Source organism: Uloborus diversus, chromosome 3 (genome assembly GCF_026930045.1).
Source record: "Uloborus diversus isolate 005 chromosome 3, Udiv.v.3.1, whole genome shotgun sequence".
Lineage (NCBI taxonomy): Eukaryota > Metazoa > Arthropoda > Arachnida > Araneae > Uloboridae > Uloborus > Uloborus diversus.
Window position 1 is genome coordinate 69250520 of NC_072733.1, and position 27233 is coordinate 69277752.

General features: G+C 32.6%; 1 protein-coding gene and 1 long non-coding RNA gene across 2 annotated transcripts in view; one reads left to right on the forward strand and one right to left on the reverse strand.

The window, feature by feature from the left end:
- Positions 1-852: 852 nt before the first annotated feature.
- On the reverse strand, positions 853-10456 carry LOC129219337 (uncharacterized). Its single transcript, XR_008580400.1, has 3 exons — positions 10409-10456; positions 8356-8518; positions 853-1123 (listed from the first exon to the last, which is right to left on the reverse strand). It is a non-coding gene; the product is annotated as an uncharacterized LOC129219337 (long non-coding RNA).
- Positions 10457-16085: 5629 nt separating this feature from the next.
- Positions 16086-27233, forward strand: part of LOC129219408 (serine/threonine-protein kinase DCLK1-like) — a 261608-nt gene continuing 250460 nt past the window's right edge. The window contains 1 exon segment of the mRNA XM_054853797.1: positions 16086-16224. The gene's annotated coding sequence lies outside the window, so the exon portion shown is untranslated.

Here is a 27233-nt window from a genome sequence, read left to right on the forward strand (position 1 = left end):
ACTCGGAGCGAGTTTTGGCCAATATCGGTTAAAGTTGGGTTGGCCAGCGTCGAACGGTTGACTTTTTAACAATATTGGGCAATACTTGATGCGAGCATTGGCCAGTACCGGCAGAACTAAATTGGCCAATACCGGGTAGCAATCTCTTTTGCAGCATTGGCCGATACTCGACCCAGTACTGGCCAATGGGGCCAGGTGACACTGGCCGATTATATGTGTAGCTATTAGCCAGTGTTGGGCAATACTGCTAAAACAGAATTCAGTCTTTAAAAAAAATCGGCATTCAGACTTCCTTCAGTTTTAGGGTTTTGTTTTACCTCTTTTAATTGAAGGATGGAAATCTGTGTGAAGATTTTTTTTTTTTTCAAAAAACGGAATTCGTCTTTACTGAGAAGTGGCACCCATAGCTATGAAGCTTTGACACTGCACGAGAGGTATAAAACCCAGAACTGTGCGTTTGTGTTTTATTCCTAGCGCACTGATCAAAAGTCCCTCCACCTTTCTGTCTTAAAACGATATAATTTACGGCTACAATTACTAGACTAGAGGAAAATTGACGGTTTATCATTTATTTTATAATTAGATTACTGACAGTAATATCTTTCATTTTTTGATTTTTAATGAGCAGCAAATTACTTTTTTTACGCCAAATGTTAAGATTGTGGGAAATTAAGATTCATTATTCTTAAGAGTAAGGATCAGATTTAAGCATGATAGTTCTTCCCACTGACATCATAAATGTTTTTGTTCGTTCATTCGTTCATATAAATGATATAATCAAAATCCTTATTTTTTTTCTTAAATTACTATTTTGGAACAATTTATATATTTACAAGTTCATTGGGAAAAAAATTTTTATTCATTTTTTTTTACATATTATCAGCTAGGTAATATGTAAAAAACATACATATTATTTATAACATAAATATGTTTCATTAAAACATACATATATATATATTGTGCTTATATATTATCAGCTTTTTTGTCTTCGTTTCGACCATTCAGTGTCCTTTATTTGATACTGTGAGACCGATGATCCCAATCTACAGCTCCAGCAAGTACCTGCCGATTCTGCGGCTGATAGCATTTGTATTCGCAGCATCCCACTTAATTTTTACACTTGCTAAAGAGAGAGAGAAAAAAAGCAGTCACTTAAAATATAATTACACTTTTTTTTAAACTCTGCAATGTGCAAAGCAAACACATAGTAAGGATTACTACTTATAACCAACATGTAAATTGTAAACTACATACAATGGACTCTCGTTTTTTGCAGGGGTTACGTTCCACAGAAACGCCGTGTAAATGAAGACTTAACAGTAATGTTAAAATAGGTAAGGTTACGTTCCATTGATAAAAAATATGTACTATTTCCAATACAAATACACAATGGAATGAAAAAAATATGAATTAACTTAGGGAATATGAATAAGAGCTGTTTATGATATTCCTTTGGCAGTCATTTTTCTATGCAGGGCTTTTCCTTTGTGGATCATGAGCACATCCATGGTCACTTGCATCATTTCCATGATGGGATCTTCCTTTATAAACAAATCAGAAAGATCCACTGTCAAAATATGGCTCAAAATTTAAATGTAGAAGCTTTCGATCGAGTATCATCAATGTTGGTATTGTTGTTGGTTTTGTTCTTATTTGTCACTTCTAAAAGCTTTTTTTCAAGTGAGCTATGAATTGCGTGAGATTAATAACATTACTTCTGAAAAGAGCTCTAAAAATGTCTCCCAATGGCTCAAGCTCCCTAATAAGTATGCCAAAATGCAGTTTTCATTTGTTATCAATTACAACAATCTTAGAAGTTTGAAATATGAAAATTTTAAAAAACTTTATGCACTTTAATGCTGCATCTGCATAAATCAAAACTCATCCATATATAATGAAATAACGGTGTCAAATCTTAAACTGTGTGTAATGAAATCCGTGTAAAATGACGATATTGCTAATTAATTGGTAGTTAATCTGACATAAGTAGTGGTGCAACAAGAATGGTGTTGTGTTGCAAATCTCCGGTGTTTAGCAGCGCTAAACCAGGTCTATGAAATTCGTCACTCTCAAAAAATCCAACACCAACATTGGATCCGCCAAAACATCCAACCTTGAAAGTCCCAGACAATGGTTTGAAGGTCAAACTCTTCCCAGAGTTCTTAGCTTCAACATATACTGCTAATTCTATTACTGTAGAAACGGTAGAGTTAGCAATTTGCTACCAATTAGATAAAATTAAACACATCAAGACTATAGACCTCCCCTCCCATTCAGGTAAAAATTCTTGCTGCTCCAGTGGAGATGATTAAAGACTATAAAATTATTTCACTGCTGATTATAACAGTAACGAAACATTTTCCAAATCATGTCTTACTCTTTGATAAGACTCTTTACTTTGGCAAATTTATATTTTCAAAAAATTTCTCGCAGATTCCTACATTTTTTTTCTTTCTTTTCGGCTTGGCGGGGGAGGGGGGGGGAAGAGTTCTCAACTTGTACCTTTTCCCCAAACCAATAAATGACACCACATACAATGGAGATATTTTTTTTACAACAATTATGTGTGATGAAATCATATGATTCCAAAAGTTTTCTTTGATAAATTTAATTTCAGCTACGAAAATGATGCTCTTCACCATCAACTAAAATGTTTGCAGTTCATATGAAGATTGCTTGTGGACCACTGTGGGCTTTTAGTGGTGGCCCCCATTTACCCTTGCAATTATTAGACACTGTAAAATAACTTATATACAAATACATTATCCCTCATATTATTTTAGCAAGTATTTTTAAATTACAAAATGAAAAAATTATGCATAACTTGATTTGCGGAATATCAAACAAATTTATGTAGTACAATCCTAAGCTAGGTAATTACAGCAGAAAATTTACAAGTGATAGAAATTCAATACAGATTAAATGTATAAGAAAATCACTTTGAAGAAATTTTTATTTTAGATTTAGCTTACCACCATTAAATTTAGATTGAATTAAATAGAAAAAATCTATTTTATCATTAAGTAGTTTATTCTGCATAAATTGTTAATTTTATTACTTTCAAAAATGATCTATCAAACTACTGTTCAGAGTATGGATTTTTGAGGATCAATACATTTCTTAAATTAAGATCAGATTCCATAAAACTTCTCATTTTTGCTCACAATTCTAATTGTTGTATTTTGCAAGCAAAAAGGAAAAGAAATTCTAGAGGCTTTAGATGCTAATTCTTCTAATTTTTAAAAATAATTTTATTATTATTTTATAGAAATATTTTTTTATATTCTAAATAATATTTAGAATATAAAGACATATTTCTAGGCTTGAATAAGTTCAAAATACAATGAGTATTAAAGTAAGTCATCCATTTTCTTTGTCATTCAAATAAAGATACTTCACAATCAAAAAGTTCTTAATCGTGCACTTTTGTTGAATTTACTAAGACAATCTGGTACTAGTTTTACTATAAACACTATTTTTCATGAAAACAAAATCTCCTCAGGGCTACTACTGACTTCAGCTATCAAAATAATTGCTTCTAGTAGTCTATGATATAAAAGCCTTCAAAATAGTTGCCAGATGCAGAAATAAATAGATGCGGAAAATAATTTCTGAAAAAGTCATCAGATGTAGAAAATAATTTCAAAATAGAAAACAAATTTAAATGTTCAATAATCGATAAAGAAACATTCTTTTTTAAATACATTGAAAGTTATAATTTGTACACAGTGCAAAATTAATTCAGACTGTCAAAGTAATTTTAATGTAAAGGAAAATATTCAGATGTTAAATTTAAAACTTGTTGTTTTTAATTCATAATTCTTGTGACCATATGCATCAGCCTTACAATTACAAACTCGTTTAAAATTGACAATAACCAGGTAAAAAAAATTAATATGAACTAGAAATGAATATATATATATATATATATATATATATATATATATATATATATATATATATATATATATATATATATATATATATATATATATATATATATATATATATATATATGTCAATTCATTACTAATTAACATTAAATATAAAATATGTAGATTTGAAAAAAAGAAAATACTTGGCACTCTGCAACAAAGAGAGAGCAAATTTACTAAAAATCTCATTGTTGTAGGTTAAGCAGGTCTTTAAGAAAGTAACATTAAGGTAAAAACCTGTTTCTTATTTTAAACACTATACCCTTCTTAAAATTTAAAAAAAAAAAAGAAAAAAAAAAAAAACTAGTGTTCTTTTTCATTAAAAATATTTTCCAAGTACCAAAACTGAACTTATATAATGATAACTCCAAAAGAGATAAAAATTCTTACAACAGAAATCTAAATGGAATTTAAGAGAAGAAAAATGTGCCTTTTAATCCTCCTTAATTTTGTTTATCTATCTGTGATAAAATTTGGTTGTAACCAAAGAAACATTTGCAATTTCTTAACTTAATTATATTAAACAGACATATTTTTCATATAATTTAAAATACTGCATATTCTTTCAACCTAAATATGTTTTTTCTTTTAAAATTTAACTACATAGCAAACTTAGAAACAATTAAGTTCCCCTATGTTACTTTGTTGTCTCCTGTTTTACCAAGATCAAGGTAACACAGGGGGCCAAAATGGTATTAAAAATTCCCCTTGTATTAATGGAAACAATGCAAAAGTATATGTTTTTTTTTTCCTTTAAACTCAACCTGAAAGTTTTAACATGGGTTAAACAATAAAATAATTAAACCTTTCTATAATTTAATAATAACACAGGAGACAAATAAAAAAGACACCTATGTCTAAAGTTCTTTTTTCCTCACCTGGAACTCTTAAAAATAGCACATGCGAAAAAAATGGCTACTTTACATTAATAACTTGTAGAAGTACATAGCTATCGTTGACAATATTTAAGTAACACATTCTTATTATAATAATTAAAGAAGTAAGGAGGCAGTATCACAGGAGACAAATATCAGGAGACAAAAGATTTTCTTCCATAAAATAAAAATAAATTTGAAATTTTATTTTAAAGACATGTTAGTATAATATGTTAATAATGAGTTGAAAAGAAAAAGAAACATATTTTAAAAAATTAATAACATGAAAAAACTAGTATGTTGTGGCCATCACGAAACTTTCTTCTATATTTTTTTTTTTTTTTCTGATCCCTCCCCATGCTTGACGAGGAAGCAATATTCCCAACAAAAACAAGCAATATTCACATGCAAAAACTTGACGACCATCCCAATGTCTGAATTATTGCAAAAGCAAAGCAAAGAGCGAAAATTGAAAGTTATTTTAAAAGCCTTGCTTGAATTAATTACAAATATTTTATTTGTTAACAAATATAAGATGGCAACAGTTAAAAATTTTAAATCATTGAGATAATATTTCCGATCATTTCCATACAATTAAAATCACGAGAAATACGCAGACGACAATCTATTACGATTTATCTTTCTTATTGTTGCATTAATAAAACTATTTTTATTCGCTAAAAAATAATGATAATAAAAATAAATCAGCACCTCTTGGCGCGATTGGCACCAAAGTGGAACCAAAGCCTGTTTACATATAGATTCACATATATTCCAAATTTCAACCAGAACGTAGCATTACTTCTTGAGATAGGGCACTCACAATGGAAAAAAAGAACGGGCGATTGCGCTACCCCCTTTTTAGCTGTTGACACCAAAATAAAATCAGCTCTTATACCCACTAAGGGCTACTTGCCGATAAATTTTTCTTTCATTCCGTTCATTATTTCTTGAGATACAGCAGGCACAATTGACGACGAAAAACGTTCTATAGCTCAACCCCCGTTTGAGTTATTGACACCAAAATTGAATCAGCACCTGTTCTTGTTAATGGCAACATATGGACCAAATTTTGTTTGATTCCGCCAGTTACTTCCTGAGGAATAGCAATCACGCGTAACTCAAAAAACGTCCCATTGCTCCACCCCCCTTGGAGGAATTCGCGCCAAAAACCAATGGGCACAAGTTCACATAGGTGCACATATGTGTACCAAGTTTCATTCGATTTCATGCGGTAGTTTTTGCTGTAGAGCGGCCACAAAAAACTGGTCACTCACAGAAGACACACATACACACACACACACACACACACACACACATACACACAGACAGACAGACATTTTCCAAAAATAGTCGAAATGGACTCAGCACACCTCAAAACGTTCGAATCCGTCAAAATTCGAAATTCGAAAATTTGCACGAATCCAATACTTTCTTCTATATATTAGATATAGAAGAAAGTAAAAAAAGGTTTAAAAATAAATAAAGTGCTGTTGGGACATGGTTGTTTTATAGGACACAATTTCAATAACCCCATTCAAAAAGTAAAAAATGTACTTAATTTTAGTAATGTATCAATGAAAAATATGTCAGACCTATCATTTTTAATGTTTACATTTAACTTTGGAGTAAAATTTGGGAAAAGGTTACAGGGCAGTTCTCAAAAGGTGGGAGCAAGCACAGACCTCGACTTTGAAGCTTCAACACAAAATAACTTTCATTTTAATTGCCTCAAAAATGTTTCGAGTTAAATAATAATACTGTTTAGAAGCAAGAATTATGGAAAAATAAAATTATGGAATATTAATGATAAATGGAAATAATTGTTAAATATATTAAAAATTATGGAAAAAATGCTCCTCAAATACCCTTAAAATATATTTTCTTTGCTAAAAGGCACAATTTTGGACTTTCAAAACGTTAACTAGGCAAATGTACCATCAAAAAAAAATTTTTTTTGAATTATTTCCAACCGTTTCAAAACAAAATTAAGGGTATGAATCTCAAACTGAATATTTTTTTGATAATATTTTCTACAAATCAAAAAATTAAGGACAGATTATTTATTGTGTAAAAAATTTTAAAAAAAAAAGGAAGTTGGAAGTTTCATGTATGTCTAAAAGTTACAATCTTGACAATGCTATTATTTGAGTACTAAATATATGATTCATATGTTTTAAAGGTATTTTTCGATCCTTAAAATCAATTGTTAATCATTTTAAAGTTTTTTCATATGTTTTTATGCAGTATCTTTGAAGCAAAATCACTTTTCTTAAACATATATGTGAGATGTCCAAGTTGCGTTACGATCTAGACGCCGATAATTCTGTCCATTTATTCAATATTATAATATGCTCGTCTATCTTGTAACCTTACTAACTAAAGGCTATTATAATGTTAATTTCTTTAATCCATTGCTATTTTGCACAATTAATACGTTATGCATTAAACATTACATAAATAACAGAAACTCAAGTTATAATGTAACGAATAGTCAAAAAAGGCGACAAAAATCGCCAAGCAAACCCTGATTGGCGACAACTCACAGTGTACGATATGCAAAGGGTTACCAGAGAGGAATTCAGGTTTTCGCCAACAGCCTCGGTTTTGGCGACTTGATCACCTGCGCTGGCAAAATGGATGTATTTTTTTTCTTTTCGGATTCTACAAAACCATAACAAAATTTTATTATTTTAAGACCAGTATATAAGGTCACTCATGTACTTCATAAATCCTCTATTTTTCATTGCAGAATTTAAAAATAGACAAACTTTTCACTGGAAAAGTTCAAAAACTGAAACTTTCATTATGATGATGTCCAAAATCTGTTACCTACCGGACAACTGTTTGTCCAAAATCTGTTACCTACAGACCTATCATTAAATTTGCTATTTATTAAATTGCATAAATACCTGCTGTCTTTTTATGTTTGTGTATGATGTTCTAGGTATACATGCTATGCAATAAAAGCCAAATTGATTTCAAATTCCAAAATTTTAAAAATGGCTCAAAAGCAACGTTTTTGTTCCCACCTTTTGAGAACTACCCTACAACTTAAAGTCTTGGACATTACATGTTGCATTAACTTTAGAATGACCCAAATCATGTATCAGGAAAGAAATTATCAATTTAGATGTGTTGTTTCAGCTTAATAAATTTTCTAAACATAGATAAATTTACTATGTTACATGGAAATGCTTTAACATTTCCAAAAACAGATAAGTGTTTTCTATTTTAAAAAATTAGAAAGCTGTTTTAATTTATTATTGTCAACCAAGAAGTAAATTTGCAAAACAATGTCAGCACAGATTCTGCTATAAGTGAAATTGTATCCAAAAACCAAAAAAAAAAAAAAGTAAAGACTACACATTTTTCTCAATATTGGACAAGAGTATTTTTTAACAATATGTGTACATTTTAGCCATTGCTCTAATTTTATGTTTTCCCAATTGGAAGGTTTTTATCACTGGTCTGAAAGAAAATTTAAAAAATCACGGTACAAAAACTTTTTAGGTATAATTGCCTTTATTATTGAGCAAACTTACCAAATCATAGATCAGTGAAGTGGACTAAAGAGTTGCGGGTTCAAAGCCAGACGGTCGAAGATGCTCTGTTGTGTGGACAAACAGGTATCATTCATCTCTAGAGCCTGAGAGAGGATTCCCTGCTGAAAAGATCAAGAGGTCATACAAGCGGCACAACTTGAACCTAAGGCAGGGAAAATTACATAGATATTAAAACAGATAATTAAACAAACCTAAATAATAAACATTACTATTATGTTTCAAGTATGCATTTTATTTTTTACCAAATTACAGTGCATTCTACCCTAGTTCCAAATATAAATTTGAAAAATATCATATATAGATATACCTATATCAGCGAACCACGGCAACATACAACTGAAAGTCTTGTACAACTATTTAAACTTTTATTAAAGTTAAGTTCCTAACCTTGAACTATAATTCTTGAGACAAAATTAAAAATTATGTAATCGAAAAAGTCATTTTTTTTAACAGATGCAAACAAATCAAATTACTGAAAGATATTAATGAGAAGTTTACATTAAACTCATATTTGCCATAATATCAAAATACTCTTTATAATTATAAATTATCTTTTTCACATTTAGATATAAAATAGCAAATATTAAAACATTTCAAATTTTGTTTTTGAAAATAAGAAAATATAATAACATACACTATAATATGCTATTATAGGGATTTTGTTAGTTGAAGAGATTTCTTTTTTTCCTCAAATCTATGTAGTTAGTTGAGCATTTTTCTATGCATCAAAATCTTGAAGGCATATATGCTTTTTATTTAAAATACTAACAAGCAATTACTACTCCAGCAAGTAGGATGACATAATAAGTAACCTTTCAGATTTTGTAATCTTTTGTGGTTATGATAATTTTTACAGATACAATTTCAAGCAATTATTATAGAATTAAGTATCTTTTCACTTCCAGCCATTATATTGCAATTATCTCAAATAACTTGGATAAGCACAAATCACAAATATATTTAATTGCAAATAAATATTTAATATTACATACAACTTTGAACAATTTCGTATACAACCGCTGGAATCGCAATACAGAGAAAATACACAGCACAACAGAGATAAAGACACTATTTATGCTTACTTTAATAACTCAGTACCTTTACTTTCTTAAACTGATGTCAAGTGCCAACTACTGTTAAGTGCACCAGAAAAAAAAAAAAAACAGCGTCAGAGAGCATAAACTTAATACAACCCTCTTTTGCTACGGTACCTATCCATTTATTGAGTTTGGATTTTCCTGAAAAGTAATATGTTATATGCACTTGAAATATTGAAAATATTTGTGAATTCATGAAATTATTTTCATCAAAACTTCACTGTTTAAAAAAAAAAATTGTAAAGAATCAAAGTTTCCATCTTTTTTCGTCGAAGCCTCAAAATGTTCAGAAATTGTACATATCTGATTCAAAACTGAATTGTTCAATAAATTATCTGGTTGTTGACATAAATTAAATATTTATATTCCCGCCTCACAAATAAGCGTTATACTTGACAGTAAATGACAATTATTCTAACTATATTCTAACTTATTTTTTCCAAGAGCACGGGAAGAATTTTCAAGGGAAAAAAAAGAATATTTTATATGTTTTTATCTTGCTCGATGCCTGAAAACAGCTAAAATGCTATTTCCCTGTACTATATGAAATCTCTGCAAGATAAGAAAATATAAAACAAAGCAAATAGCTGTAACATATAGAACTAAACAGTTCGGCGTCTTTTTTTTTTTTTTTTTTTGTAAGTGTTAGCGATAACGTTAATATAGCTCGATTCTCAAAACGTGAAAAGGAACGATTCATAATAAAGGATAGCACATGCTAAAAAGTTTTAATTGAAATGCCTCCCCCTCCCACGCTATTGACATCATAAAACAATCACAAACACAGCACAAGCAAATTTGGAAGGTTTTTCGGGTATTCAGAACACTATGTGTATTGAACAAAGAGTGAATGCAAAAAGTATAACACATTTCTAAAATTCTAGTTTAAAAAAATTTGCAATTCTATTCAATATACAAAACGATTTCAAACTTACCCACAGAACAAGTTAATGAAGCTAATAACAACAGCAATGGCGTCCTTCGACGGAGCGGAGCGAGAGAACTCCCGGCTCTGCGCATGCGTCATCAGAGAGCGCTGGATGTACAGCACAATATCGAATGGAATTGGCTAATGTCGGCAAAAGCGAAACTCCATACATTTCTTTATCGGAGGACAATAGATTCCTAAATTATTTCAGAATAATTTTTCTCAATTTTATCCACTTATTAGAAGTAGCAAACATCCAATAGGAAAACTATTTTGTAGGTAATTCTCTAATTCAGAATACCAATACAGCACAGTATCGGATGCGATCGGCTAATGTCGGCAGAAGATAAAAACGCCGTACATTTCAGTATCGTGTAAAATTATTGTAAAATGACTTTTTGTTTTATCGTACCTACGTATTAAAATTCAAAATGTCTTGCAAAAAGTCTGTTTTAAAAGTAATTTTCTAATTCAGAATGTCAATACAGCATAGTATTGGATGCGATCGGACAATGTCGACAGAAGTGGAACGCCGTACATTGTATCATGGATTATATAAGTCGATAAATTATTGTAAAATGACTTTTTTTGATTGAACCTGCACATTAAAATTCAAAATGCTTTTCAACAAATATGTTTTAAAAGTAATTTTCTAAATCAGACTGTCAATACAGCACAGTATCGGATGCGATCGGCTAATGTCGGCAGAAGATAAACGCTGTACATTTCGGTATCGTGTATTATAGATCGATAAATTATTGTAAAATGACTTTTTTTTCATTGTACCTACGTATAAAAATCTATAATATCTTGCAAAAAATCTGTTTTGAAAGTAATTTTCTAATTCAGAATGCCAATACAGCGCAGCATCGGATGCGAACGGCCAATGTCGGCAGAACCGAACCTCCATACGTTTCGTTTTTGTGGATAATAGATTCCTAAATTATTTCAGTCTAATTTTTCCCAGTATTATCAACACATTACAGAACAAAATATTCACTAAAAAAGCTATTTTAAGAGTAATATTTTAATTCAGAATGCCAATACTGCATAGAATCGGATAAGATCGGCAAATGTTGGATGAAGCGGAAAACCGTAGATTACTTTATCGTGGATGATAGGTTCCGAAGTTATTGGAAAATAACTTCTCCCAATTGTACCCACGCATTAAATTTCAAAATGCTTTGCAAGAAAACTGTTTTGAATGCACTTTAATAATTGAGATGGCCAATGTTGCTGAGTATCGGACAGCATTGGACATTAGACAGGAAGCGTAAATTTCCAAATATATTTTTGCAGTGCTAAATTTCGACAAAATATCTGTTATTCATGTTATTCTTTTGGGAGGAAATTGCGAAATGTTCTGAAAAGTAACCGTTGATTAAGTTTTTCTGATTTGACCAGTATCAGTTGGCCAAGCCTATACAGTATTGGACTAGATCGGCCAATAGCGAGGTCTGTCAGTTTCTTTAATCAGGAGTTTCAAATACCAAATCTACTGGTAAAAGTCTTAGAACAGTTCTACCTTTATGTTAAACACAAAGTTTCTTTTTAAAAAACGTTTTATAAAGCCTTTTCACTTTTTCAGTATCGGGATGCCAATACTGCCCAGTATTGGCCAAAATCGGGTAAAATCGTCCGACATACGACGACGCATGCCAGGTTTGGCCAATACTCAACCGATATTGGCCAAAATTGCTGTGCTACTGGGGGACGTGCGGCTATTTAAAACACTTTTACTTGCATGTACTAGGTCTCACAAGACGCTTTATGAACTTGTACCCTTCAAGAGAGATACATTCTGTTTTCTATGCACTGTGAAGGACAATTTAAAGCACCGGGAAGGAAGTTGCATCCAGGATGGGAATCAATCTCGCTACCTGGGGATCCAAATTTTTAATTTTGCTACTTGTTACTTTTGCCTTTGCTTCTCACTGCCTCAATTGGTGTTCTGGTATTTGCAGGGACCGACTGGGTTCCTTGAGGGTGTCAACCTTGACTCTCAAGGGTGTACTGGTTCGAAGGCGTAAAACAAAGTGAAAGCACACGAGTTTTGAGAGCGGGGAAACAAAGGTGCACAGGTTTAAGGGCGAAAAAAAAAAAAAAATTGGGCGCACAGGTCAATAAACCATTTAGTTCTCTTTTTTTTTTCGTTATAAAAATTAAAAAGACTAATGATGGTATGCTTTTAAAGATTAATTGTAGTTTAAGTTGCATTGCTCTTAAAAGTATTTGCAGCAATAAATTGGAGGAAGAATTATGGAAGTATAGAATTTTAATGTGTACCTCCAGTGTCAGCATTAATGTATTTTCTTAAACATTTTGCCGTATCCGCTGGTTTTGGAGACGTATAAATTAAAACCGATTTTCAAAATAACGTAACTTGGATTCGCCTGCCTGAAATAATTGAAACTGTTGTCAAAGTAGAATAACGACCCAAAAACAATTCTCCGAAACAGCCTATTGACCAGGGTGCCCCTAGACAAACTCGAAGCAGAGTGTTGAACGCCAAAACTACAACTAGAAACAATCTACCACACCTGGATGACCCTAACATGTTTGATGATAGCCCGGCCCCTGAGATAGACGATTCAGCAGAAGTGAATAGTACACCAGAAATGGACAATTCACCTGAGTGAATATTTTTTTCTTTTCAGATGATATTGTTACATGTAAGTCAAGGGGCATCTGAATCCAGAAATGGTCTACAGCTCCCTCAGATGCACTATGCAAAGTAAAGACAGACAAGTATTCGAATTTTATTGCAGAACCCACAGGAGCCAAGTAAGAACAGCACCTGCATTATACCTTTTTGATCGCAAATGGACACAGCTCGGGCATGAACTGAATGCTGAACACCAAGTTATAAGAAACAATTTCAAATTACAGAAATCATTAAAGGATCAAGAAGTGTTTTCCTGGAAATAAAAATTTTTTAATTTCAATGTTCCAAAATAAACGCAGCGGCTTACCGCAAAGCAAATATATACATACCTTGTCTTATTTCTTGTCTTCTTTCAAAATAACGAAAAGTTGATTGTAGAGAGCTTGTAGATATTTAGGAGACCTGAAAACCGACAGAAAAGAAAGCTAGATAAATATCTAGGCAATCTACATTCCACCGGTCATCGGGATATCTCCCTTTATTTCGCATTCACAAAGCATTGTATGTACACTGGTCCACAGGACTTTATACTATAAAAACATAAGTATAAATGAAGACGACGAAAAACCAACATTCCGAAAGATAAACGACATAAGTATAAACATATAAACAGTTAAATGTTCCAGAAAACCCAACATTCCGAAAGATAAGTATAAACATGTAAACAGTTAAATGTTCCAGAAAACCTAAAAGAACTCCATCAGATAGGATACCAGTCCCAGTCATCACTCCCATCACCACTGTCTTCCGTACATCGAGTGTCCATCTAAAAGATCAGATTCATATTTACAAACGAATGAGTAGATATTCTTGGTCAAGTGGTTAGCACATCGGAAATAAATTCCTAGAACATCTTTTGTTGAACTCGGGTTCAATTCCCGAGGAATGACATATTTATATTTACCTCTTGTACTGACACCACTTACCTGAGGCTAGGTGAGGTGAGGCTTTGAGTGGAGACGCAGGTGAGGCTTTTAACAATGATAAACTTGAGGTAGGTAAACCTTTTACTGGTGATTTTTTCGGTTAATTTTTTTTTAGATCGGTTAAATTTTTCGGATCTTTTCTTCTTTGTCTCTTATGTATGTTTAATTATCAATATTATAACAATTAATTAATATTATTGTTTCATTACAAATATTTAATGGTTACTTTTAATACGTTAATATATAAATCTTTAAAAATTTACTTTGTGCCCCCCCCCTGTCAAATTTTTATCGATGATCCGCCACTGTATATATATATTAAATATATATTTTCAAATATACTATATTTGAACAACAAGAGATTTACTCTTACAAGTAAACCCCTGAATAATTACTTCATTACAAATAGGTAACTTCTATGCAGGTACCGATTTCAATCTCCATTTAAAGATAGGCATTTTTTGGCCTGATTCTCAAACAATTAATACGATTTTACATGAGATTATGATAAGAAAACTGCCCTTTAAAAGAAGCTGAAACCTTGTCTTTGGTGTATACGTAAAAAAAATTATAAATATACATAATTATATAAACAAAATTAGTATATGTAAGTTCTGTTGAATAAAGAAACAAAATGTACCACTTATTTACTTCTAACTTCATCGACAGAGTCAACATTTCTTGATTTCTTCACGTTTTCGTTTTCGTGCATGGGAAACGAATGCAATATTAAGAGTCGCGAATATTCTTACTTTGCAAAGTTGCAGTGCAACCCTTGAACGGGTTTTCCAGCTGCCGGGAAAAGCTCTACAGGCGTAGCCCAAATGCTGTTTGGCGACCGCGTGCTCCTCAGATGCCCGCATTTTGGAAAGACGCTCGGCGCCCAAAGTTCCCGGCGCCAAAAATGCTCGGCGCCCAAAGTTCCTGGCGCCTAAAATGCTCGGCGCCCAAAGTTTCCGGCGCCCAAAGTTCCCGGCGAACAAAATACGCGGCGTCCAAAGTTCCCGACGCCCAATCTTCCTAGACGAAACGCAAAGCATAACAACGAAGCTATGTTAGTACTGCTTGACATTAATGACAGTTGTACAGATAATTATACCACAGCACTGGACGAAACTAAACATAACCTCTTTAACACTAAAATGTATAAAAATACTTCACAAACAAGAAATTATTATGTAAAAAGAAATGCGAAAAAGACTACAGCTCGTAACAAATGGGAAATCAACAAAGCTTGCTATGTAAAATGCGATTACGGCCACGGTTAGTTACAGGTTTCGGTCCGACATTGAGCATCCGGGCAACGCCTAGAATCCCTATATGAAAACTTATAGGGACTGTAGGTCGATTCGCTGTCTGTCCTATCCGGACATGGTTACTGTTCAAGTCCTTTACACTCGTCCACACACTTCCTACACACTTATCACAGCTTCTATTCTACTCTCCAAGCTTTCTCATGTCATGTCATATGTCTCAGCCAATCGGAACATCTGCTCACTCCGACGTCAAAAGTCACTTTTCATACTTTTCGTAAAAAACCTCTGAATTTAAAAAATAAACGATAAACCTTCTGATTTTATTTTCCATTCATTAGTCATGTAATTAATTTCAAGAATATTATTCGCAACTAAAGAGCTCGAATACGCTACCTTGCGGTGACTAACATTACTAAAGAAAAAGGTAAAACATTCCATTCCACGTGTTTTCTTTGGGGTAAATTACAGGCTTCAGACAGTTTATGATGTAGTGTTATTTCAGAAGAATAGAAAAGAAAGCTTCCCACAAACACAATGAAAAATTACTGTCATACACTAAGGTCAAAGCAAGTTATAAGTTACGGCATTTGTTTGTTTTACCTTTTTCATCTGCCATTAGACAGTGGCTGCAGCGCCCCCTATAGTTTATTGGAGTTGCGAATTATAACATCTGTTTGGCGCGATTATCTCTAAAATCGACGCTCTAGACCCTAACTTACGCCAAAATAAACCTGACTGCTAAATTTTATTACCCAATCAGAGTTCTTCCTGCTCCTGCTTCTGCTATCAACGGAAGAGTTGGTAAAAATGCAGTGAGTGAGCGTGAAGGTGGTGAATCATCGATGTTCTCTCATGTGTAATTTTGAAGCTGTATTTTTTTTTTTTTTCTGAATTTGTACGCTAGTTCGTTGATGCAAGAATGCCGGTTGTAAACTTAAACGTGCAAGTGTGTGTTTTGCATTAGAATATAATTGTGGTGAGTGTAAAATGTTGTTTGGCGTTTCTTTTTCCAACTGTCATACCGTTTATATACGCTTTAAGTACCCCATGTAAATCCTTGCAATATTTTGTTGCACTGCAATTCATTATTTCACGGACCATGAGTTTTTTTTCGAAGAATTATATGATTTTCTTCCCTTTTTCTTAAGTTATGTGGTTAAGTAATTTTTTAAGGTGATGTTTCGTTCAAATTTTTTATTTGGTTCACTTTCTTGGAGCGATTCCAAGTTTTCAATTGTAAAAATTTAGAGCATGGTGATTTAAAATTTTGTCCTGTTTTGCCATGTGGTACAAATATTACACGTACTCATAAATTTTGTGAGTAGAAATTCTATTTATCCATATTTTCCTTTCTATTCCAATAATTTGGTTGTGTTGGTAATTTTGCTTTATCTGTTCAGAGTGCTGTTGTACTTTAATTGTGGTGTGCTTTTATTGAATAAATATTTTGCAGGTTGTGAAAAATTTAACCAAGGAAATAGTTGGCAACTTATTTAGTGCCTCTTGTACAGTCAGTAACAAGCTGTAGGTGATGTTTGTTTACGAATGTTAATATTTAAAACTCAACAATTTAAATTTTTTTGAGATTTTTTTCTTTATTTAGGATTGGGCCAATTTTGTTCAGCTGAATCTATGAAATTCTCTCTGTTCATAAATCTTTTCAGCTCTGCAATTCTTTCTTTTTAGTTAACTCCTAGTAATTTCGTTTAGTTGTCTAGTCTGCATTCACTGTTAAAGTTTTCTTGTAAAATACCGGATTTCTATTTTCAGAGTTATTTCCAGGTAAAATCAAGCATTGATTGTAGTTCTGTAGTTTTATGCGATAATGTATATCGCCAATTCAGAGCAACAGTAGGATATCTTAGTATTATTTCTGAGATGTTAACCGAATGTCTTAGTTTTGTTCTGCGATGACAATATATCTATAGCAATTACGGAGTAAAATGCAGTTCTATGTAACTTGTAAAGCAAAGGTAGCTCAGGGGCATTGTGATCTACAAACAATATCTCTTTTGGCAAATTTTGGAGAGTTGCAACATTTGTTTTAGTTTGTAATGTCTAATGCCCCTTCTTGTTAGATGTCACATTAGTATGTTATGTGTACATGCTCGGGGGGGGGGGGGTATCCTTGGGTAAAATCCTGAATTTCATTCTGCAAATAGAATTTCTCTCTCCCGAAAATAAAATTTCAATTATTCCCTAGGGAGCTTCTTTGGAAGGTATACAGGTTAAATCTTTTGATTTGTTTTTGAAATATAGCTTAGACCTTCTGCTTTTTAATAAATTTAATATTTTTTATTTTTTGAATAATTTTTTTCTAACAATAATCATAAATCATACAGTAGTGTTTCCCAGGCATATTTAGTAGAACTCGACCGATGCATCGGCTTGGCCGATGGTTCAACAATTTAACCATCTGCATCGGCAACCGATGCTAATTGGAGGAAACATCGCCCTTAAAAACATCGAAAAGCCGATGGAATTGGCCGATACTTTTGAAAAGAAAGGACCTTCGCTGTTTTACTTTTTAATACAGTGTTATTGTTTTCATATAAAATATAAAAAATTTTACTTGAATTTCAGAATGAATTTCTATTTTAGTCACCCCTGAAATTTTTTTTAATATTGCATTCAGGTACAAACAAGTTAATTTTTGTGTTGTTTTTTGTGGCTGGATGTCGTATGTATCTCTCATAAGTCATAATTCAAAAATGGTAAGCTGTAGAAGGCTAAAACTTCGTATGTGGGATCTGCTTACGTTCCAGTTGTGCACTTCCCTTTTTTTTCAATAGGGTGTTCTAGAAGGCCTGTTTACTCTTTTTTTTTTTTTTTTTGTGGCTATCAATTACTTATTTCAATGCAAAATTAATACAGAGTCTTAGACTGATCATTTGATAATATATTGCAGAGTTGGAGACTCACATGGAAACAAATATGAGATGGCAAAACCAGTTTTTGTGACATTTTGTTAGATTCCCGTTGAACCAACAGTAATTTAATTTTTCGATGTTTGTAATATGAATCACAGTAATGCAGTCTTTTCTGTATCACTTCGGCGAAGTTACAAGTTTGGGGCCAGTCGAAATACATTTTGGGGCCCTCTTTCTCTATCACGGAACTTGTGAAATATTTATCATAAGCATTTTTGCAACTCCTACGCCCCCTATGGTCATAGGCAGGCCCATGCCAAGCCTGTTTGGCTCCGTTGTGCAAAAATGTCTTTTGAGTGCCTTTATATGCGTTCGAGTAAACCATTGTTAACTCCAGGAGTGAGGTTTTATAGACAAATGTAATATGGAAAAAAATACATTTAGCATTTATTTTATCAAAAGAAAAACAATGTAAATTTTTATTTTGGAATACTGTGTACATTTTTACCTTAGAACTCAAATTTGTAAATGGAGGGAGCAAGTCCAATCATTGACTTAGCAAAAGCTTTGGCAAAGACCCCAAGTCACGTGACTCTACGACAAATGATTGACACGTTTTGCGTGAAACTAGCCAAACTAATCTGATTTCTACCAATGTTTTGCTTTAAAATCTATCACGTGAATTGGGGTATTTGCTTCACGAATAAGCTGTTTTATCTCTTCTCAATGTTTTTACTTCCTATCTCGAAGTTGTTTCGAGTAAGGGCAGATATAAGAAAGGGGTGATCGGAATTGACTTTTGAGTTTTTTTTTTTTTAACTTTTTCTCTTGTAAACCTTGCATTGAGCTGCTTTTAAAAAAAGATAGCCAGTTTCAGTTAAACAAAGCATTTTCTCCCAATAATTTTTTAAGAAGATCTTGATTTTGATTGAAATAATTATTGCTTATTGAAAAATGAAAACGGCTATTATGCAGCTTAAATTTCTAATATTTAATATACTGTACAGAAAGCAAGATTTCTATTTCTGGATTTCTAATTGATCAATATTTAGTTTGTTTCTGCTAGGGTTGGCAAGTTTTTGCCGGGGGCGGATAAAACCATGGAAAAAACCACGGTTTTTAACTGGCAAAAATAGATTTTGTGTTAACAACTTAGGGACAGTTTTTTTCCTTTTTATATAAAAGTAAAAGGCATGAAAAGATTTTGATAAAAATTTTAATTCAATTATTTTTATAGTTTAAAATAAATTTAAGGTTTAATTTACTTTTAAAGTTATGGAGCATTTTTACTTTTAAAATTTTTAAACATTAACATAAAATTTCAGTTAGTAACATCTAAGACAAATAATTAACTTACAATGAAAATGCAATTAGATTGTTTATTATAGCATTTTTTACAGAATACTAAATATCTATATAAAGTATACTTAATCAAGATGCAACTATAAAATAAAAGACGTAAAAGTTGGCTCATTCTGAAAAAATTGTTTTAGCAAACATTTAAAATCTTAAGTTTTGATTGCCGGCAAAAATACCTTTTTGCCGGCAAAAAACCCAACCCTGGTTTCTGCAGTAAATGCTTTAAAATGTAGAAAATTGTGAAAAACCTACTTTACCGAGATAGTGGGTTTTCCAAGTGTGCGTGCCCGAAAATTTCTGGGTAGGTTTTTTCGCGCTGGGCCTAGTTTGATGAACCCTGCCTTTGATATGCTAATGTGTTTTTTAGAGACGTACCGAGTAGCACTTTGGCCGAGTACCGAGTACTCGGCCTTTCACTACTCAGCCTAGTTACCAAGTACCAATTGTGTTTTAAGAAGAACCACCGACACACATGTGATGAATTTTGAACTTATTGGAATAGTAGTATAGACCTCCTTGTACATATAACAGGGGTGATTGTGGTCCGGTATTTTACCGAATTTCCGGTATTTTCGGACGTATTTCTTTAATACTATGTTCTTTTTTCGTTATGCTTTTATCTCCCTGCCTCCGCAATTTATTTTAAATTATATAATACTCATCAAATATACCTGAAAGAGCCTTAAGATGGACAACTATCCCTTAAGATTGTCAAATATCAAGATAATTTGTATAACCCCAGCTCAAAAGTAACTTTGTAATCCATTAAAAATTTAATTAAATGTGCACGCATATATTTTGACTCGGAACTATTTTAAAACTATGGCAAATATGCACTTAAGTAATAGGGACCAAAGATTCCCTCCCCCCCCCCCCCCGTTCTCGCTTTGAAACTTTCAGGCATTTTTTGATGAACTCACAATCACCCCTGATATAATAATAGTTTTTAAAATTAAATTCCTTCTGAAATTTAATTACGCATTATATAAACAATTTTGTTTGTTAAAAATTTTACAAAAATTATTTTTAATATTAAAAATAAATAAATAAAAGGTATGATTAATCAAGTTGGAACTAAAACAAATTACAGTAAAATCCCTCTAATGCGGACACTAACAGGACAATTTTTTTTGTCCGCAATAGAGAGGTGTCCGCAGGACGGGTTTAATAATGTTATTTGCATTGGAACTGGGGAATTAAATTGTTCGCATAAGAGGGGTTTCACTGTATACCAATCAATTATAGTACTAGTCTGCCAAACATAAATATTTTTAAAAAGCAGATAAAACAAATGTGCAGGAACACTGCAGACACGTGTTTCTGCCCCCCCCCCCCCCCCCCCCCGTTACAAGGAACGTCTTTTCCAGCGCATAACATGTGAGCTAAAGAATGTAAAGACATTCGACAAAAGAATCCGACTTTTGTCGGAGGCCTTTAAATCCACGAGCTCCCATTTTGTGCATTGAAAACAGAATTCCTTCTAACACCAAAACACGTGTCTGCAGTGTTCCTGCACTGTGCTTTTAACGTTGTTTTATTTCCTTTAATTTTTAAGAAAAGGTATTTTTATATTTTTTATAACTAATTTTTGTTTGTAGCAAAAATCCATTTTTTACATAAAAATTCCATATTTTCTATATTTACCTTTTTTGCATAATTTTTAATAAACAAGTTTTATTAACTTTGGGGACATTAAAATAAAGATTTATTCCATTGAAGCATTACAAACTTCATTATTCTCAAAATTTAAATTTGACTTATAAATTTTAATTATAAATGATTGCAGAATATAATGCTTGCTCTTTTTTTTTAAATAAATTTTAGTATCTGTCTTGGATAATATTAAATTTTTTGCAACTACTCGGTATTGGCCGAGTGTATGATCAGAATTTGTCAGAGTACCGAGTACTCGGCAAATTGGCCGAGTAGGCCGAGTACCGAGTACTTACCAAGTACTTGGTAAGTGTTTTTGGAAAAATATTTTTAACTAGAAAATCGCCCGTCAAGGTATGAAGGGTGAAAATTGCTTCTACATATGAACGAAGCCATTGCCTGTTTGATGATATTTTGATAGTTAAAATTGTAACCCTAACTTTCCAGTGGATGAACTCTAGCAGGTAGCGTTCATGGTTGACCATTTTTTCGTTTCTTCATTCCCCTTAAATGAGTCTTACCAGTAAAACAGTTAAGTTACCGGATCAAGTTCAACCTTGTCACAATGAAGCCTTTTCCTGCATATTAAACATTACCAAAACATATTATCAAATTACCATGCCGTGGCACGAATTTCATTGTTAGAACTTGGGGGTTACTCAATCATTGGCTATTATATATGTGAGGATATCTGAGTTAACTCCACTCTAAATGCCTCTTTAATCTTAAACTGATAAATAATTTTTCAAAGTTTCATGCCTGTCAAAACATGACAACTGAGTGCTGAATAGATTTCTAAATTGAAGTAGATATTACCTCCTAAAAACTTGAATCATTTCTAGTAAAATCAAAAATTCTAAAACACGGAACCGTTACAAAAGGCATTGAATTTTATATCTAAAACAAATACAGTCTCTCCAAAGCTTTTTTTTAAATTATATATACAAGTAGTTTATAGAATAAAGAGGAGTTGGGGGGGGGGGAGAATCGAGTAATTATATGGTCAAGTTGTTACTTTTAAGAACTTAAAAGTTAACCTAAATTATTGTCTACAATACATATATGTTACGCACATCAAAATAACATGCAAATGTGCTTACTGTATTTCTTATAACAATAAGCAGTGGAATTACCATTAATTAAAAATCACAAAAAAACTGTAATTGCACCAATTATAATACAAGATATTCATCGCAAGAACCAAAATGGGGAATAGCAAATTTATTGCGTCTTTTATTCTCATCCTTGTGTACTATACTGAAATAGCATTCACAGTTCCACATTCATCAGAAAAATATTAATGTATACATTAATTAAAGTCTCTTGTTTTCAGTGTAAAACATTGCGTTTTGAATAGCACATTTAGACACAACAAGGCAATTTTTCCTATCGGATTTCTAGCAAGACAGATTGTTTCAATGAGCAGTTATAATTTCATTGCCCCCAAGGGCGCCCATATAGGGGGGCAAGGGGGAGCTCGAGCCCCCTCTTAGAAATTAGAACTCCCTTGCTTTAGTACTTTTTCTTTGCAAAAATGTAAAAACATTTCTCCTCCAGCCATTAAATGAATAAGTTATTAAAAATGTCAAATTTTAATGAGACTAATCTGTCCTGAAATTTGCTTCCATGGAGGAAATATCCTGTTAAACCATGATTAAAATATCTGAGCCCCCTCCCCCCTTTACAATTTTGCATATGGGCGCCCATGTTGTCCCCTTTAGATATAATGAAGAATTCAATTTTCCTTTTTTGGTTAGTTTCCCCCCCCCCCCCCCCTTTATTTGAAGAATTTTTGATCGGTAGAGCTCACCAGGAAACATCACGAGTTCAGTAATCATGAAAAAAGTTTAAAATGGTCGCATTCGAAAGAGTATCTTTAGAAAAAAATTTGACCCAAATATTGTGTGCCCTCGTCCTTTTGTTTTTGAGATATGGGGGGTCAAAGTCAGTCGAAATCTTACGAAAATTCGCCAAATTTAAAGACTTGGCAAGAAATTGAAAATACCACGTGATTTCATCGCCTGCGTCTAGCAAGACTCTCATTTCCATTTCTGGTCATCTGCAAAGCGCGTAAACGATGTTTCGAATTAACCCTTTACTTGTGTAGGTAAAATTAAAAAGTAACTATGAAGCCTGTGAAATGGAAACTAGAGAGCTTTATCCAGAGGAGCTACAACTTTATAACGAAATTGAACGTAGGATTTAACTTTGTAATCGTGATAATAATGCATTTCAGAATTTAAGTGCATTTCAAGTGTGTTTTACTTAACTAATTTAAGTTTGTGCTCTTGTAATGAAATGTGTTGTAAGTAATTAATAATTATGTACGAGAATTAATATGAATAAGTAAAAAAAAACATGCTTATTAAAGCTTATATATTGAAAATAAAATGGATAGTTTTTGATGTTGAAAGAACATGATCATGGATTGTAGTATCCCAGCTCTTATTTATTTTTTCAAAAGTTATTTTCATTCATGAAGTTTTGTTGTCTGACCACTGCTAGCGAAAATGTTTAATTTAAAATCGAAAAAAATAATAATTAAAAAAAAGAAAACAACGGATAGTAAATGTCAAAAATTTGCACAGCAAAACTAACGATGTCGGAAATTACTTCATAACAGATTCTTATCAAAAATTTTATAGTCGACGTTCATTACAACAACCCCTGTAGTTCGAAAAAGTCTGTCACTGCAACTGAAAGTCGCTATAACGTAAATGCACATCATATTGCATGTTATTTAGTCATTTTTAAAAATACTGAAGTCTCTTTTACCAATTATGTTTCACGTTAAAAGGGAATTCAAATACGAGCAAAATAAAAATTAATACAGTTTTTTTTATTTGACTTGTTAGAGGGTTTACACATAACTTGAAAACGATACACAAAACACACTGGAAATAACTGACAGAAATCGTTTTTTTTAATTTGAGAACATGGTTTGAAATCTTTAAAAATGTCGTTTTCTTCGTATTTAGACACTGTTGAAGACTTCAGATTTACGACTTTTCAAAAAAAAAAAAAGACTTTAAAGTGTGTTTACCGTTTCTCTACGGTTATCATATTTTTTTCAAAACAGTTTCATCATCGAATAAACTCTTTCAGTGGAAATATTTCACCGGCAGAAGCATAAAAGTTTTAAACATCAGTTTTTTAACAGACAATCTTAAGAATAACAAAAAATTCCATTGTTTTTACATTAAATTAAAACAAATATTTCGGGCTGTGGCGTTTTCCCCCTATACAGTTGCACGTTAATATCCCGGAACACAAGCCCCTAAAAATTTCAATGCCGCAGTCTGTGCCACGACACCCCGCGCCATATGGTAGTCACCCCGAGTAAAGAATTAATGCAATATTTCTCACGCGCTTTGGTGGTGACCAAATATGGAAGTGAAATGTCTTGTCAGATGCAGATATTGAATTCGCGCCGTACCTTCCATTTCTGAACAAAACTCGCTAAATTTGGCGACTTTACTAAAAATTTCGGCAATTTTTAAGACATCATATTTCGATAACGTGGTCACGAGGGCACGTAGTTTCAGTGCCATAAACATGTTTTCCAATGCTCTTTCGAATGCCACCAATTTGGAATTTTTTTGAATTTCCTTGATCGTGATGTTTCCTGGTCAGGGCCTTTTTGGCTCTGGCACTGTCGTGCATTGCACGACCTTGCACATAGGGACGGTGCAGCTCTGGTCATGGGGCCTCTCGCGTAATTTCAACATTTGTGATATTTTAAATCTGCCACTGCACATCAAAATAAATTGAGGTGCAAGTTTTAAAAAGGTTTTTCTACTCGCTCTAAAGCAGGGGTTCTTAACCGTTTACCCACCAATGTTCCAAAAATGGAACATCATATTTAAGTGAAAGTTTTCCCAAGAAATAACGTTAAAATAAACAAGTTTTTTTTAACACAGTTTAGTGTTATTTCAAAGTATTTTTTGATTTCCTGCTTGATTGTTTATATGTTTCCAATTATTTATTGAGATTTTTCAAAGATGAGTGTTTTTTTAGCTTTTTGCAACTTTTTCTTATAAAATTTACCAAAAATTGGCTTTTTCAGAAAATGTGATGATATTTATTATAGTTGTGAAAAATACTTCAATGTATGATTTTAAAATGCTTGTAGAAATGTACAATGATATTTCTGAATGGTGTACCCCTTCAAAATAGCATGTTCCAGTTTTGGAACATTGGCGCTTTTAGGGAGTCAAATTTCCAAGAAGTAAATCGTTCGACTTCCAAGGGGAAATTTCATTTTTCGTAATATATGTTTCTTTTTTTTCTCATTTTGAATGTACTCTGATGTAGATGTTGGCAAAACCAAGTAAGTTTATATTTTGAAAGGATATGACGTTTCGTTAGCAAAGAAAACAATAACAGTCTTCTGTTTGACTGACTATATGGCTCCGAATCCACACCTGCTCGGACAGCTACATTGTCACGTGATAATAAAAAATAATATTAGTGAGCGCTTTATTCTTCATATTTTAAATGCAGTTCAATAATTCGCTAGCTTTGTTTTCGAGCGAAACAAAATTCTGTTTGACGTATACCAACTGTTCATAAATGTTAAAAAATGTCTACAAGATTTCTTACTGTGGAACAAGCTGTGGCTTATTTAGAGACATTGTCAGATTCGGATTTGTCAGATGTAGATATATGCCAATTACCCCCTGATGAACTAGGCAATATCACTGAGGAAGAATAGATGTTGACAGAGATGAAATCCTACAATTTTTTGGTTTGTTGCTATTGAGTGGGTACCATTCTGTTCCTTCTGAAGATATGTATTGGAGCAGTGCAGAAGATACATCTGTGCCAATTGTACCAACAGTTATGCCTCAAAATCGTTTTCGAAAAATAAAAAACAACTTTCATTTGATGGACAACCATGAATTAAAACAAAATGACAAACTAAGAAACGTTTTCCCTATTTACGAAGAATTGTGTAAAAACCCTCAACAATTTGGTGTATTTCATGAAAAATTGAGCATAGATGAATCTATGGTTCCCTACTACGGTCGGCATTCATGTAAAATGTTTATTAGATGAAAATTAATAAGATTTGGCTTCAAAATTTGGATGCTGTGCTCTTCAAGTGGATATCCATATTCCATGGAGATTTATTCAGGCAAAAAAGAAGGATCCCCTGATGTGCAATTAGGATCCAGAGTTGTAAATGATCTATTATCAGTTTTGACTGACACGTCTAAGCATGAAGTATACTTTGATAACTTTTTTACATCATATGATTTAATTTCTCAGCTATCAAAAAAAACTGTACGAGCAACAGGAACAATTCATGAAAACCGAACTGGGCATTGTCCACTGAAATCCAAAAAAGCCCTTTCTAAAGAAGATCGAGGAAATTTTGACTATCGATCTGATGGATCAGTGTACATGTGCAGCTGGAATAATAATGCAGTGGTTACAGTAGCATCTAATTGTTATACACATGAGCCACTTGCATCTGTAAAATATTACTCAAATGCGCAGAAATGCAAGATAGATGTGCCACAACCTCATCTTATCAAGAGATACAATGAAGGGTGGGGGGGGGGGGGTGGACGTCTTGGATAAACTTTTTGGGAGCTACAGACCTCATTTGAGGAGTAAAAAATGGTGGTGGAATCTTTTTAGTAATGCTCTGAATATTTCAGTTGTAGCTAGTTGGTTACTTCATTGTGAGTTACACGAAGTCAAGATGAAGCATTTAGAGTTCTGAAGAAAAATAACAACTGTCCTCCTAAGAAGAAAAGTACGAGTAGAAAGTCATCCAGGGCCTCGTTGTCCTTTACATAAACGATCAAGAATGTCTGACGGACATTATATTTTATCTGCATCCCAAGGACGTTGCGCGGCGTGCAAAAAAATACGACTAAGAAATGTTTCCATTGCGAGAAACGACTTCACCAGCAATGCTTCCCTTCATATCATGGGCATTAGATATTTCTGTATTGGATTTTCTGAATTCTGATATGTACATAAATGCAATTTAAAATATTACTTTTTCCGCAATAAAGTATGCTAAGATAAAAACCGCATTCAAAACCTCTTAGTTTTAAAAAATTTCCTTAAAAAAAAACTTCATGCAAAG